Genomic DNA, 12,490 nt, shown 5'->3' with positions numbered 1-12,490 from the left:
CAGAGTTACCGCAGCGTAGTCCCTAGGCCTCTTAACGTTCCTTATACGCGGCGAGGCGGGAACTGAGAGGCCTAGAACAAAATGTTTTGTATTTTGGCTATTTTGTCCCCACTTTCTGTATTGAGGTCAGTTTACGATCCACGACGCGGTTAACTGGCCTTGTTCGACGTCGCAAGTCAAATATCTGCTTGAAATAACCTACGGGATATTAATTATACTGTCAGGACTTCGAAATATCCATACAAACGTTTCAATGTCATTTGCTGTCGACGCTATCGACTATCAAGTAAACTCGAGTCCGTGCGTACATGGTTATGATTATAATAAGCTTCAATCTGCCAATTTAAATTATTCTCGCTTCCTTATAACGATTATTTGTGTAAATCTAGGTCAACTAATGCATACTAAAATAAGCAGAAAACTAACGTGCGTATGAAAAACACGTGAGTGGAAAACAGCCTTAATCCAGATTTTGACAGAACATTAAAACTCAGTAAAAATGCAATAATATTCTCTACACAGGATTTTGTCTGCAGAAAAGTACAAAATAAGAAATTGTCAACTTACGTCTTGGGTGACTGCATGAAGTAGACCGCTGTAGGAAATATTGCAGTTAAATCTCTACACATCTTCGGTTAAATTTCCTGCAAGGAACCAGTAATAAGACAATATAAGCTTTTGGAGATATTTCAAAAATTTAAAGTGAAATAAAAAGAGAAATATTTCACCTGGAGACGCAGCGAGGAATTTTAAATGACTGCTTTCTACTTCTTCGTCAACAACGTTATACAATGGACCCCAACGATAACCTTGAAAAATATATCATCTTAAAAAAACAATTCTTCTTTTGCTGTATGTGATGTATTGGACTGACTAATAGGAATACCTGACGAGAAGTGTAATTGTTTGTGTGTTATATGAGATCCCATACGTCAGGAGGAGAATGAAATGAGGGTTCGTATTTACGGTAATCATAGCAGTGCGAGATTTTCATCAGGAAAATTTTGACCATAATTTTCGCTCAATCATCTATGAAAAAGCGTACAGTACCGTCTCTTCGTTGGGGTCGTTTTTACACAAACATCTCCATTTCCACTGCCTCTAACCCCGTGTAGCTAACCAGCCAATGATATATCCCTAGATTGAGTGAAATACGCACATTCAGAACAAGAAATATTTTATATAGCTTCATACAAAATCTGCTTTTTTAAACTACCTGTCGGAAGACGAGTAATTTCTCAGCTGACCGCTTGTGTATTCCAGCCCGAACAACTGAGGATGGTCTCGATAGCTAATTATTGAAAATATCTGACAGAAAAAGAAGTTTTAAAACTATGATATACTATAATACACAAGTCTTAACCAAACGGTATATTCTGGAAAGTAACTGCAAAAATAAAACTATTTTAAGTCGGCTGGATACTTTTTTGCAATTGGACATGTTCAAAATGGAAACGTGAAATAAAAAAGATGATAAAAGCAGTAAACTTGAATCCAGGTCAGAAGACATCGAGTGTTTGGAGTGTTTGGAGTGTTTGGAATGTTTGTTTTTTTTCTTTCAAGGTCTGAGATGAACAATTACTGGAACTGACATGGAATGTCGCATGACTTACTGAGCTAAGGGAATGAAGGCTGACGATGTTGAACATATATTATAGTAATAATAGTTTATAGTTTATTATATTATAGTAATAGAGTTGATGTTCGCGGGCATAAATGTGTTTTTGGCCCTCCTCGCGGAACACATTTTAACCCTCGCTACGCTCGGGCTAAAATGAGTTCGAAGTCGGGCCAAAAACACATTTATGACCGCGAACATCAACTCTATTGTTATATTATTATCACTATAACATACACATGAGTATATACAAAATTAGTAAAATACAATAATTAGTAAATACAATAATTAGTAAATACAAAATTAGTAAAATACAATAATTAGTAAATAGATTTGAATAAATATAGTTCACCTGGTGCAAGGCACTTTTTAATGATAACTCCAAGCTTATACTTTCTGGATAATTTAATACATTCTATAGGGTTTAATGATCAATATAGGGATAAGTATCATAAAATTGTTTGGCTGTTGGGGTGTATAAACTATCAAAACTACAAAATTATATCCTGTCAAAATTTCGAATTCTAAAATAATGCCGGGTTTATGGTCATTTGAATTTGCTTGCTACTTTTATAATATGCAAAAAAGTAGACGGTAGACACTGATTTTAAGTTCAAATTTATAATATTTCGAAAATATATTATGCATTATTAATTATATAACATACCTTGAATAAATTTGAAGTTTTACATGATTCAAGAACATTTTCATTTGTATACCGAACTGTTTCGCCTTTGGATTTGATTCCGTTCATTAGTCAAAGTACACTTCAAGATGTCGGGCTTCCGTTCAAAATTGTCGAGGCCAGGGATATGACGGTGCTAGTGCTGTGTCCAGCCAGGAAAAAGGTATTTCTGGGAGAATATTAGAGAAAAACCCGAAGGCGTTGCATGTTCATTACTCCAGTCATCGTTTAAACCTTATTGTTGCCAAAGCGTGTTCAATTCTTCCAGTGAAAAATATTTTGAGTCAGGCACAAAATATCGCCAGCTTTTTTATCAGTTTCCCTATCCGCTCACAGTATCTAAGTAAAAAGATGAAAGAGTTTGGTTTAACCCGTAACAAGCTCGCAAACCTTCCACGACACGATGGGTAGAACGAATAAGATCCCGCGATGGTTGTTTGGATGCATTCAAAGTTATCTACGAAACACTCAATTTTATGCAGTTTGGAGGATCGCAGGAAGGGCCATTTCCTAGATTAGCTAGTGACGCACAGTCTCATTTTCGCAACGTGGAGAAATTTGAATTTATGGCTGCTCTCATTATCACCCAACATGTTCTGGATCATACTTTGTCATTGACGGTCCAATTAAAGAAGAAAAAAAAATCTATATTGCGGAATCAATAAAACAGATTAATCTTTAAAGGATGAAATGGCAAAACTACGTGCCTCTGTAGATTTATTCCAAAATGAATACTACGACAAGCTGTTGGAATTAGCTAATAACCTCGACGTGGCTGAGTGTTTTCCCCGGGTATGTAAAGCTCAAACAAAATGTGATAATAATCGTACCAGTACAGCAGGTGGTTACAACAGATTAACAGTAACCATTAAGAGTCGTGCATAGGCCACGTGATAACGAAACATTCTGAGCTCATCAATGAACAATTGTAAAGGTTTTATTGTAACTCATAGGAAAACCTAAGGATATATTTTGTAAAATCTATTATATTACGAGTGTCTTTCCCTAAGTCTACCGACCCCTGAATTCCCCACGCTATCGTCACCCTGTAATAAATAAGTAACGTTGCAAGTCCTCACCTTCAACCACAAGGATTAAATTACGTAATTCGAAGTGCAAAATTGAGATTACCGGTTTCTGAGTTTACCGGTTTATAATGCTCAGTATTTAATAATCCGTATAAGACAAATTTATCATTATTTTTACTTGACTTACGGATTCATTAAGTTTATCCTCGTCTTAACTCAAAAAAGTTTTCAAAGGACTTGCATCCAGAAGGGATTTACCAGGAACAGGCTAAAATTAAACAGATGTTGAGATTAATGCACGATGATGATTCGTGATCTTAAAATTGCTACCTTTTAAACTCTTCACGAGTTAATAAGCCTTGACTGTTCCCTGTGAAAGAAAAATAGGTAAATATAGTCATATTATAATATATATATTTCCTCCATATTGCAAAGGTAATTTCGCTTGCCTTCAGTTTCTTCCTTGTGTATAACAGTGTCTTTGGAATCTGGTACGACATCAATCTGAAACGATTGTAAAATGAAAAAGCTAGTCTAAATAAAAGATTTCTTTCTTTTCTGCTTCCCCTGCCAGTCATGTTAGTAGCAATATAAGGGATGGATAGTGAATGTTCTTGCACGAAATAAATTTCATGCAAAGCGAGTTTGAAGAGAAATTCTTACCATAAAAGCGCTTGGTCCATATCTCGGACTACGACTCAAATATCGAGTTCGTTGAACAAATGCCGAACCAAGATTCAACTTTTGACCGGAATCTTGTAATAAAATCGACGAGGGTGAAGATCTGCCGTGTTCTGTAAGCAGCATCTTTGTTCTGCGCTGTCTAAAATGTTGGCAGATAATTTGTTCATTTCGTAAATGCGCGAACAATGGCCGATCTGTTTTAACATTACAAACCTGACTCCTTGAGTTCGGTTTTCTTCATTTCAACATCATCCCGGGTATCTTCAATATTAGTTTCCTCATCTTCTCTACACGATGCGAGGCGATCTTTGACAAGATCTACAATCAATGTACGCTGTCTGTGCTCTTGCTAAGAAGTTCTGTTGTAGTTTCAAGGCGTTTTCTGGCTCCTTCTTTAATGAGTTCGGCCGATAAATCATCTGAAATACAACAATATCAATTTGACATTCCGCCAACGGAATGCCCAACCGAAACATTGAACAGGTTTGACCCATCGTTGACCTTACCAAAGAGTTGTTTTGGAATTAAACTTTCATAAATCTCAGTCTTTCCCACCGCTGGTCGTCACAAGATGTTTGAGTCACAAGATTTCTGTACTGAGCCTACGGTACCAGTGGGCTTTAAATCGCGGGTAAGAAGGTCAGATGCTTTGGTATCGAATTTTGTGTTTGGCACCTGGCTAGAATCATCTGCACGAGTTTTTCTATCAGTTGAAGAAGCCTGGAAATGACAAATACGTTCCTAAGAGCTTTCACTAGAAGAATATTAAAACTTGGTCGCTCTTGCAAATATATCTATTGAAAATTCAGCAAGCAATCCCCCTGGCAATAGAATGACATGTGGACTTACTTTTGTAATAAATGGCACGAATTGTTTTCTTAACAATAGCGGACAGTTGACAAACCAGGATGAAATGACATTATCAGCAAGAGCTACAATGTATTGAGAGTATCTAAGGTGAAACATATCAGTTCGTTTATATTTTAATCATTTTGACAAAACCAATAATAAAAAGTTTCAGATGTTATCGCGTTGAGCCAACTTCGATGATTCTGTGTAAGGCAAACATATTCCAAAGACTTGTTTCAATTGGATCGCTGTGAAGTTTTTGTACAAAGCACAAAGCTGTTACAATGCGATTTAAACGATTTAAAAGAATGTTACCAACTTTTCGCCGAATACGATTGTGTGTTTACACAACCTAGCTCTCTTTAGGGGTACATTGATATTTTGTAACAGATTTCATAATTTACGTAACTTCAAGAAACATACCAGAGGGAAATTCTAGCAGTGGTATGGCAACTTGAGACGTTGGCGAAAGTTTAGTAAACTTTTCCAGATATTGTGGGAGCAGTCTAAGGACAGAAAATTTAGTAATTATTACTTAAAAAATCATATATTTGTGAAGGAGTATCTCGCATCACAAGAGACGTTACGTTTAGGCTGGAGTTTATTGAAAAACGTTTCTGTAAATTCACTGAGCACATTATCAAGGCACGATTCAAATATCTCCAAAGAAATAAACTTCTAAAACGCTACAACTACTTAAATCAACTTCGTTCTTACAAAGTGCTAATGGAAATAAAAAAACGTCTCAAATTCCAGACTATTTTAAGTAGCCATACCTTGCCATAACTGAAGGCATTTCTAACATACATACGGTGAGACAAGATACTTTAACGTCGCGAAATGAGCAACCAAGTACGCATCAGATAACACTAGACGAAATATACAACAACGTTTAAGGAAGAACAGGCAACCGCTGAAATAAAGTAACGCAGATTCTTACCTGTTCATTTTTACCAATAAAAATGTGGTACGTACACAGCTCCGTTAATACCTGCACGTGTTACAATAAAATATCCAATTAAATCATTAGTATGGTGTGATATAATTATGGTATGATATGCATGGTTATGGTATGGTATGATTTCGTTATGGTATGGTGTGATATTATTATGGTAAGATATGATTATCGTATGGTATGATTTAGTTATGGTTAGTTATGGTATGATATGATTATATGATATGATTATATGATATGATTATATGATATGATTATATGATATGATTATGATATGGTATGGTTATGGTATGGTATGGTTTTGGTATATTTATGGTAAGATATTATGATATATGCAAAAAACTGATTGATAAGAACCGTACTGGAAAAATTCTAGCGTACAAATGAGGTCGGCGCATATCATTAGGAACACGAAATAATCCAGGAAGAAAATCGTAATTTGAAACCTGAATGCAAAGTAAAATTTTTAGTTCATGATTTGGTGTGAAAAGTACACAACTTCACTTCCCTTCCCATTTTAGAGAAGACTGTAGATATTGAACGTAAATATTGCTTTCCAGAAAGTATCAAGTTTTTATCTTGCAGTGCCTCTGGAAAGTTCCTCAGAAGAACATCCAACACCTCCCATTCCAATTCCTAGAAAATGAAGAAAGTTGAACTTCAATCGAAACTTAATGCCAGATGATATATTATGATAGAAAAGTTTACCTGTTGTAAGCACACAAGAATAACATTCATCGCCTCGCTGTAAGGCAGTGAAACAATCCCGTTTGTCTTATCTTCTGCAGAACTAAAACAAAAATGAGAATGTATTACGCAAACAAGAAAAGGAATTTTGGAAGCAGAATACCTGACATACGTGGCACTATCGTCATTAACCAACATTTTCTTTCAGAACAAACAAAATACGAAGTGAATTAAAATTTTCTACTTTTGTCTTGCACAAGGCCTAGACGTTGTCAGCTCGCAGACTGAGGAAACATTGAAGAATCTTTAAGAAAACACAATGTGAGACATCATAGAAAAATCGCGAGAAATAAAATTGAATTTGCCTTACCGAAAGCCGTATTTCCGATGCACTATACGTCCGATAGCTATTGTCATAATGAGTTTTTATGTGGTACACTAATATATTGAATATTCGTTCGGCTCGTTCTTGAGGTTTACGGAACAATTTCATCTGCAAAAATAGAATGAAATTACTGAAAGAGAAGCAAGTGTGGCATTAAATTACACTTATTTTTGTTCACGAAAATAACTTCATCACAATGAACGAATATGTGTGGACAATCTCTGCATGTCCTTCATTACCTTGAACAAGCGTACTAATCCTAATACAGCCTCCTTGATGTCTTTCTATGCTGTTTCATCCTGAGGCTGCAGCAACAAAGACAAATTACAGTGATTAGATGTAATTTTATGTCTCTAGATGTTCCTACATATACCTTGCAGTCTCTATAATTACCTTACATGTTCTTTACATGACGGCTTAACGTATCGTTTGAGAGGATCAACTGGACAGTGGCAATCTGGAATTGATAAATGAAATATATATCCTTTTACTTCACTGATGCGTTTGCATTCACGACCCCGTGTAAAACGATCCAATTTGCGGATATATAGTTAGGTTCAGGTCAGGAAGCTTTCACTGATAAGAAAGAGTTTTCTATTGAAGTACAGTATCAGCTCATCACGAATGAAGAGGGAAATTGGAGTGGAGAAATGAAACCGTCTAAAAATGATTGTATTGAGTACCTTCTCGATTATATGCAAAACATCGCAAACTTTCGGTGAATCAGAGGATTCAATAACATCGACCAGAAGCTGGACAGCTCGGATCCGCACAGAAATATCCCGATCTTTGACAATGTGGTCTAAATGTGGCAACACTGAATTCTCAAGTATTTCTTCCTGTAAAAAACAAGGAGTTATAAAACTAGAAAAAGATTCATAATATCGCTAATGTCTAGAAAAATGGACTAAAATTTATTCAAAGTACTAAAATTTTATACCTCATATAGTGGAGATAACGTTCCTAATATGTTACAAAGCACATTTAGAGCTTTAATTCGGTTGGCCGTCCTCTCTTCACATCTAAAAAAAAATTCCCATTAGGATAAGACTGCGGCTACATAGAAATACATCACGAACTTAAACAAAAATCAACATACCAAAATATTACATTTTTACATAACAAAATAAAAGAAAAAAGAAGACCACACACTTGAAGTATTTCTACACCAAATCTTTAATATTTTCAAACCAGTTTTCGCAGTAAGGATGAAGAGACTGGGAACGATGAGAAACCAGGAGAATAACTGAGGATTACTGCAAACAACGACATTTCATTTAGCTGCAAACAACGACATTTTATTTAGCTAAGTGGATTCCCTTAGATCTTCATATATTTTATTAATTTTGTCCTCAAAGAAAGTCATAAAATTGTTAGCTAGATTCTCATCAGATTGGCACACAGGATATTGAGAATCAGGGGTATAATGTAGTAACTTTCCAACGGTTTTAAATAATTTCTTTTGGTCACTCCCATTATCTCTAACAATTTCAGAATAATAACGAGTACGACTTTCCTATAATAGCTCACTGACACGGCGACATTGCTGACTGTATTTTAGACGATCACAGGATTGTCTTGACTTACGCCATACCCGCTCGAGTTTCCTTCTGATACGTTTTTCGTTTTTAATTTGTTCAGTGTACCAAGGTGCATCTGGACGAATAATTATCTCTCTGGAAATAAGTGGTACATGATGATCCAGAATTTTGGGCAGCTCCGAGTTGTATTGGTTGACTTTCGCACTTATATCAGCTCAAAGCTGAGTAAACAGCTGTATCAGGAGTGTTGGCAATGCCTGATAAAGGAATATTGATGAGATTGATTCTCTTAATATAATTTCTGCCATATATATTTACAGGCTTTGGGACACGGTCCGTGATTCTAACAGGGATAGCTTCCTGATGATTTGCAGGATGATAGTGATTGTATAGTGTGGCGGTGGTGTTTGCGAAGTAGGTATTATAGCAAATATTCCTATAGGTCATATGGAACAACCAACCTTTCTGTAGATTCAACTGCCCAAGCATTGAACTAAGCTCCTCAGGATTATTAGCGGGTCGAAACGTGTTCATCAAACGTAACTGCTTTCGATGTTGAGACATCTCATCCGACTGATTATTATCAAAAGATTGAGGACCAGGATTAGACGAAACATCCACACACATTGTTAGATCCTGCTTGAAGGCTTCGTACACAGGACTAGACTAACAAATCCATGTTTCGTTTCTTTAGCAATCGCAAATGAGACTTTGTATTTAGATTCAAAACCAACTCGTTGTATGTTGACCCGACATCGAAAAGCAATATCTCCACAAATACTCAAGGTTATGCCATCCGCAGCCAATCCATCCAAATCCGTGCAATTAGTACTCTTAAATGCCATATTAATTGGTCGAGATGTACGAAACTCGTTAGATGAAATAAATATCATAAAAAATATATAGAGCTGCCGACCAACCGACATATTGGTCGTGAATTAAGCAGTACGAAAACACAATATTCATTTCCATACACCAAAAGATGGTGATTCAATGATAACATCACGTTATCAGCTTTAGAGAATTTCTTTAAAAACTTGTTTAACGAATCGGATAGAAGCAAACGGGAACGAGAAGAAGAAGAAGTTGTGAAATCATTGTAAGTGTGTTTAGTTCTATTTAAACCCGACAACTTTACTTGTTCAGGGAAAGACATATTAGAGTTGTTTACTAGTAAAAGCTATGTACACACACCTTGGGTGGTGGTGGACAAAATATTGAATCATTGGTTATTTTTATTCTAGATCACTAGCTGCCTGTGAAGGAACATACAAAATTTTACTAGAATGCTACAAAAACAGCTGGATTGAAGGTTGTCAAACTGAAATGGTCTCCCAAGTGGCAAATCGATTGCTCGAATCCTACCATAACCGTGTTTCATTATAAATCTGTGAAAAGGATAAAGTAAATTAAATGAACATGGCCGTTCAGCACAAGTACTTGTAGTCGATTGGAGAAGACAATTGTCTCCCATGCGGTAAATCGATGGTTCGAATCCTACCATAACCGATTTTCATTATAAACTTCGTCAAAAGAAATACGGTAATTAAATAACCATGGCCATTCCCCATAAGATCTTGTAGTCTAGTGGCTAATGCAATTGTCTCCCAAGTGTTAAATCGATGGTTCGAATCCTGCCATGACCTTTTTTCATTATGAACTTCGTGAAAAGAATAAAGTAAACTAAATAACCATGGCCGTTCAGCACAAGACCTTGCAGACTAGTGGCTAAGACAACTGTCTCCTAAGTAGTAAATCGATGTTTCGAATCCTGCCAAAACCATTTTTCATTATGAACTTCATGAAAAGAATGAAGTAAACTAAATAACCATGGGCATCCAGCACAAGACCTTTTGGTCTAGTGGCGAAGACGATGGTCTCCCATGTGTTAAATCGATGGTTCGAATCCTACCATAACCGTTTTTTCATTATGATCTTCGTGAAAGCGATAAAGTAGATCAAATAAACATAGCCGTTCCCCGAAGAACTTGTGGTCTAGTGGCCAAGACAATTTTCTCCAAAGTTTTAAATCGATGTTTGGAATCCTGCCAAAACTATTTTTATTGTGAACTTCGTAAAAGGATAAAGTAAACTAAATAACCATGGCCATCCAGCACAAGATCTTGCAGTCTAGTGGCGAGGACAATGGTCTCAGAAGTGGTAAATCGATGGTTCGAATCCTACCACAACCGTTTTTTTATGAACTTCGTACAAAGGGTAAAGTAAACTAAATAACCATAGCCATCCACAAGACCTTTTGGTCTAGTGGCGAAGGCGATGGTCTCCCAACTGTTAAATCCATTGTTCGAATCCTACCATAACCTTTTTTCATTATGAATTTCGTGAAAGCGATAAAGTAGATCAAATAAACATAGCCGTTCACGCAAAGAACTTGTGGTCTGGTGGCTAAGACAATTTTCTCCCAAGTGCATGTTAAATCGATGTTTCGAATCCTGCCAAAACTATTTTTTATTATGAACTTCGTGAAAGGATAAAGCAGACTAAATAACCAGGGTCATCCAGCACAAGACCTTGCGGTCTAGTGGCGAAGACGATGGTCTCCCAAGTGTTAAATCGATGGTTCGAATCCTACTATAACCGTTTTCATTATGAACTTCGTAAAAGGATAAAGTAAACTAAATAACCATGGCCATCCAGCACAAGATCTTGCGTCTGGTGGCGAGGACAATGGTCTCATAAGTGGTAAATCGATGGTTCGAATCCTACCATAACCGTTTTTCATAATGAACTTCGTAAGAACGGTAAAATAGATCAAATAAACATAGCCGTTCACCCGAAGAACTTGTGGTCTTGTGGCAAAGACAATTTTCTCCCAAGTGTTAAATCGATGTTTCGAATCCCGCCAAAACTATTTTTTATTATGAACTTCGTGAAAGGATAAAGTAGACTAAATAACCAGGGTCATCCAGCACAAGACCTTGCGGTCTAGTGGCGAAGACGATGGTCTCCCAAGTGTTAAATCGATGGTTCGAATCCTACCATAACCGTTTTTCATTATGAACTTCGTGAAAAGAGTAAAGTAAGTTAAATAACCATGGCCGTTCAGCACAAGATCTTGCATTCTAGTGGGTAAGACAATTGTCTCCCAAGTGGTAAATCGATGGTTCGAATCGTGCCATGACCTTTTTCATTATGAACTTAGTGAAAAGAATAAAGTAGATTAAATAACCATGGCCATTCAGCACAAGATCTTGTAGTCTAGTGGCTAAGACAATTGTCTCCCAAGTGCTAAATCGATGGTTCGAATCCTGACATGACCTTCTTCATTATGAACTTCGTGAAAAGAATAAAGTAAACTAAATAACCATGGCCATTCATTAGAAGACCTTGCAGTCTAATGGCTAATACAACTGTCTTTTAAGTGGTAAATCGATGTTTCGAATCCTGCCAAAACCATTTTTTATTATGAACTTCGTAAAAGGGTAAAGTAAACTAAATTACCATAGCCATCAAGTACAAGACCTTGTGGTCTAGTGGCGAAGACGATGGTCTCCCAAGTGTTAAATCAATGGCTCGAATCCTACCATAACCGTTTTCATTATGAACTTCGTGAAAAGGATAAATAAATTAAATAACCATAACCGTTCAGCACAAGACCTTGCAGTCTAATGGTTAAGACAACTGTCTCTTAAGTGGTAAATCGATGTTTCGAATCCTGCTAAAACTATTTTTATTATGAACTTCGTGAAAGGATAAAGTAGACTAAATAACCAGGGTCATCCAACACAAGACCTTGCGGTCTAGTGACGAAGACGATGGTCTCCAAGTGTTAAATCGATGGTTCGAATCGTACCATAACCGTTTTCATTATGAACTTCGTAAAAGGATAAAGTCAACTAAATAACCATGGCCATCCAGCACAAGATCTTGCGTCTAGTGGCGAGGACAATGGTCTCATAAGTGGCAAATCGATGGTTTGAATCCTACCATAACCGTTTTTCATTATGAACTTCGTGAGAACGGTAAAATAGATCAAATAAACATAGCCGTTCACCCGAAGAACTTGTGGTCTTGTGGCAAAGACAATTTTCTCCCAA

At 36.5% G+C, this 12,490-nt stretch overlaps 2 long non-coding RNA genes across 2 annotated transcripts; both read right to left on the bottom strand.

Moving 5' to 3' along the window:
- Nucleotides 1-767: 767 nt before the first annotated feature.
- On the bottom strand, nt 768-1,258 carry LOC114543573. Its single transcript, XR_003690106.1, has 3 exons — nt 1,217-1,258; nt 1,051-1,137; nt 768-809 (listed from the first exon to the last, which is right to left on the bottom strand). It is a non-coding gene; the product is annotated as an uncharacterized LOC114543573 (long non-coding RNA).
- A 10-nt stretch (nt 1,259-1,268) lies between these two features.
- LOC114543572 lies at nt 1,269-3,556 on the bottom strand. Its single transcript, XR_003690105.1, has 4 exons — nt 3,519-3,556; nt 2,286-2,642; nt 1,971-2,033; nt 1,269-1,308 (listed from the first exon to the last, which is right to left on the bottom strand). It is a non-coding gene; the product is annotated as an uncharacterized LOC114543572 (long non-coding RNA).
- Between the last annotated feature and the right edge of the window lie 8,934 nt (nt 3,557-12,490).

This window comes from Dendronephthya gigantea, unplaced genomic scaffold (assembly GCF_004324835.1).
Source record: "Dendronephthya gigantea isolate DGI-Jeju-01 unplaced genomic scaffold, DenGig_1.0 000484F, whole genome shotgun sequence".
NCBI lineage: Eukaryota > Metazoa > Cnidaria > Anthozoa > Malacalcyonacea > Nephtheidae > Dendronephthya > Dendronephthya gigantea.
This window is presented reverse-complemented; position numbering and strand designations above follow the sequence as displayed.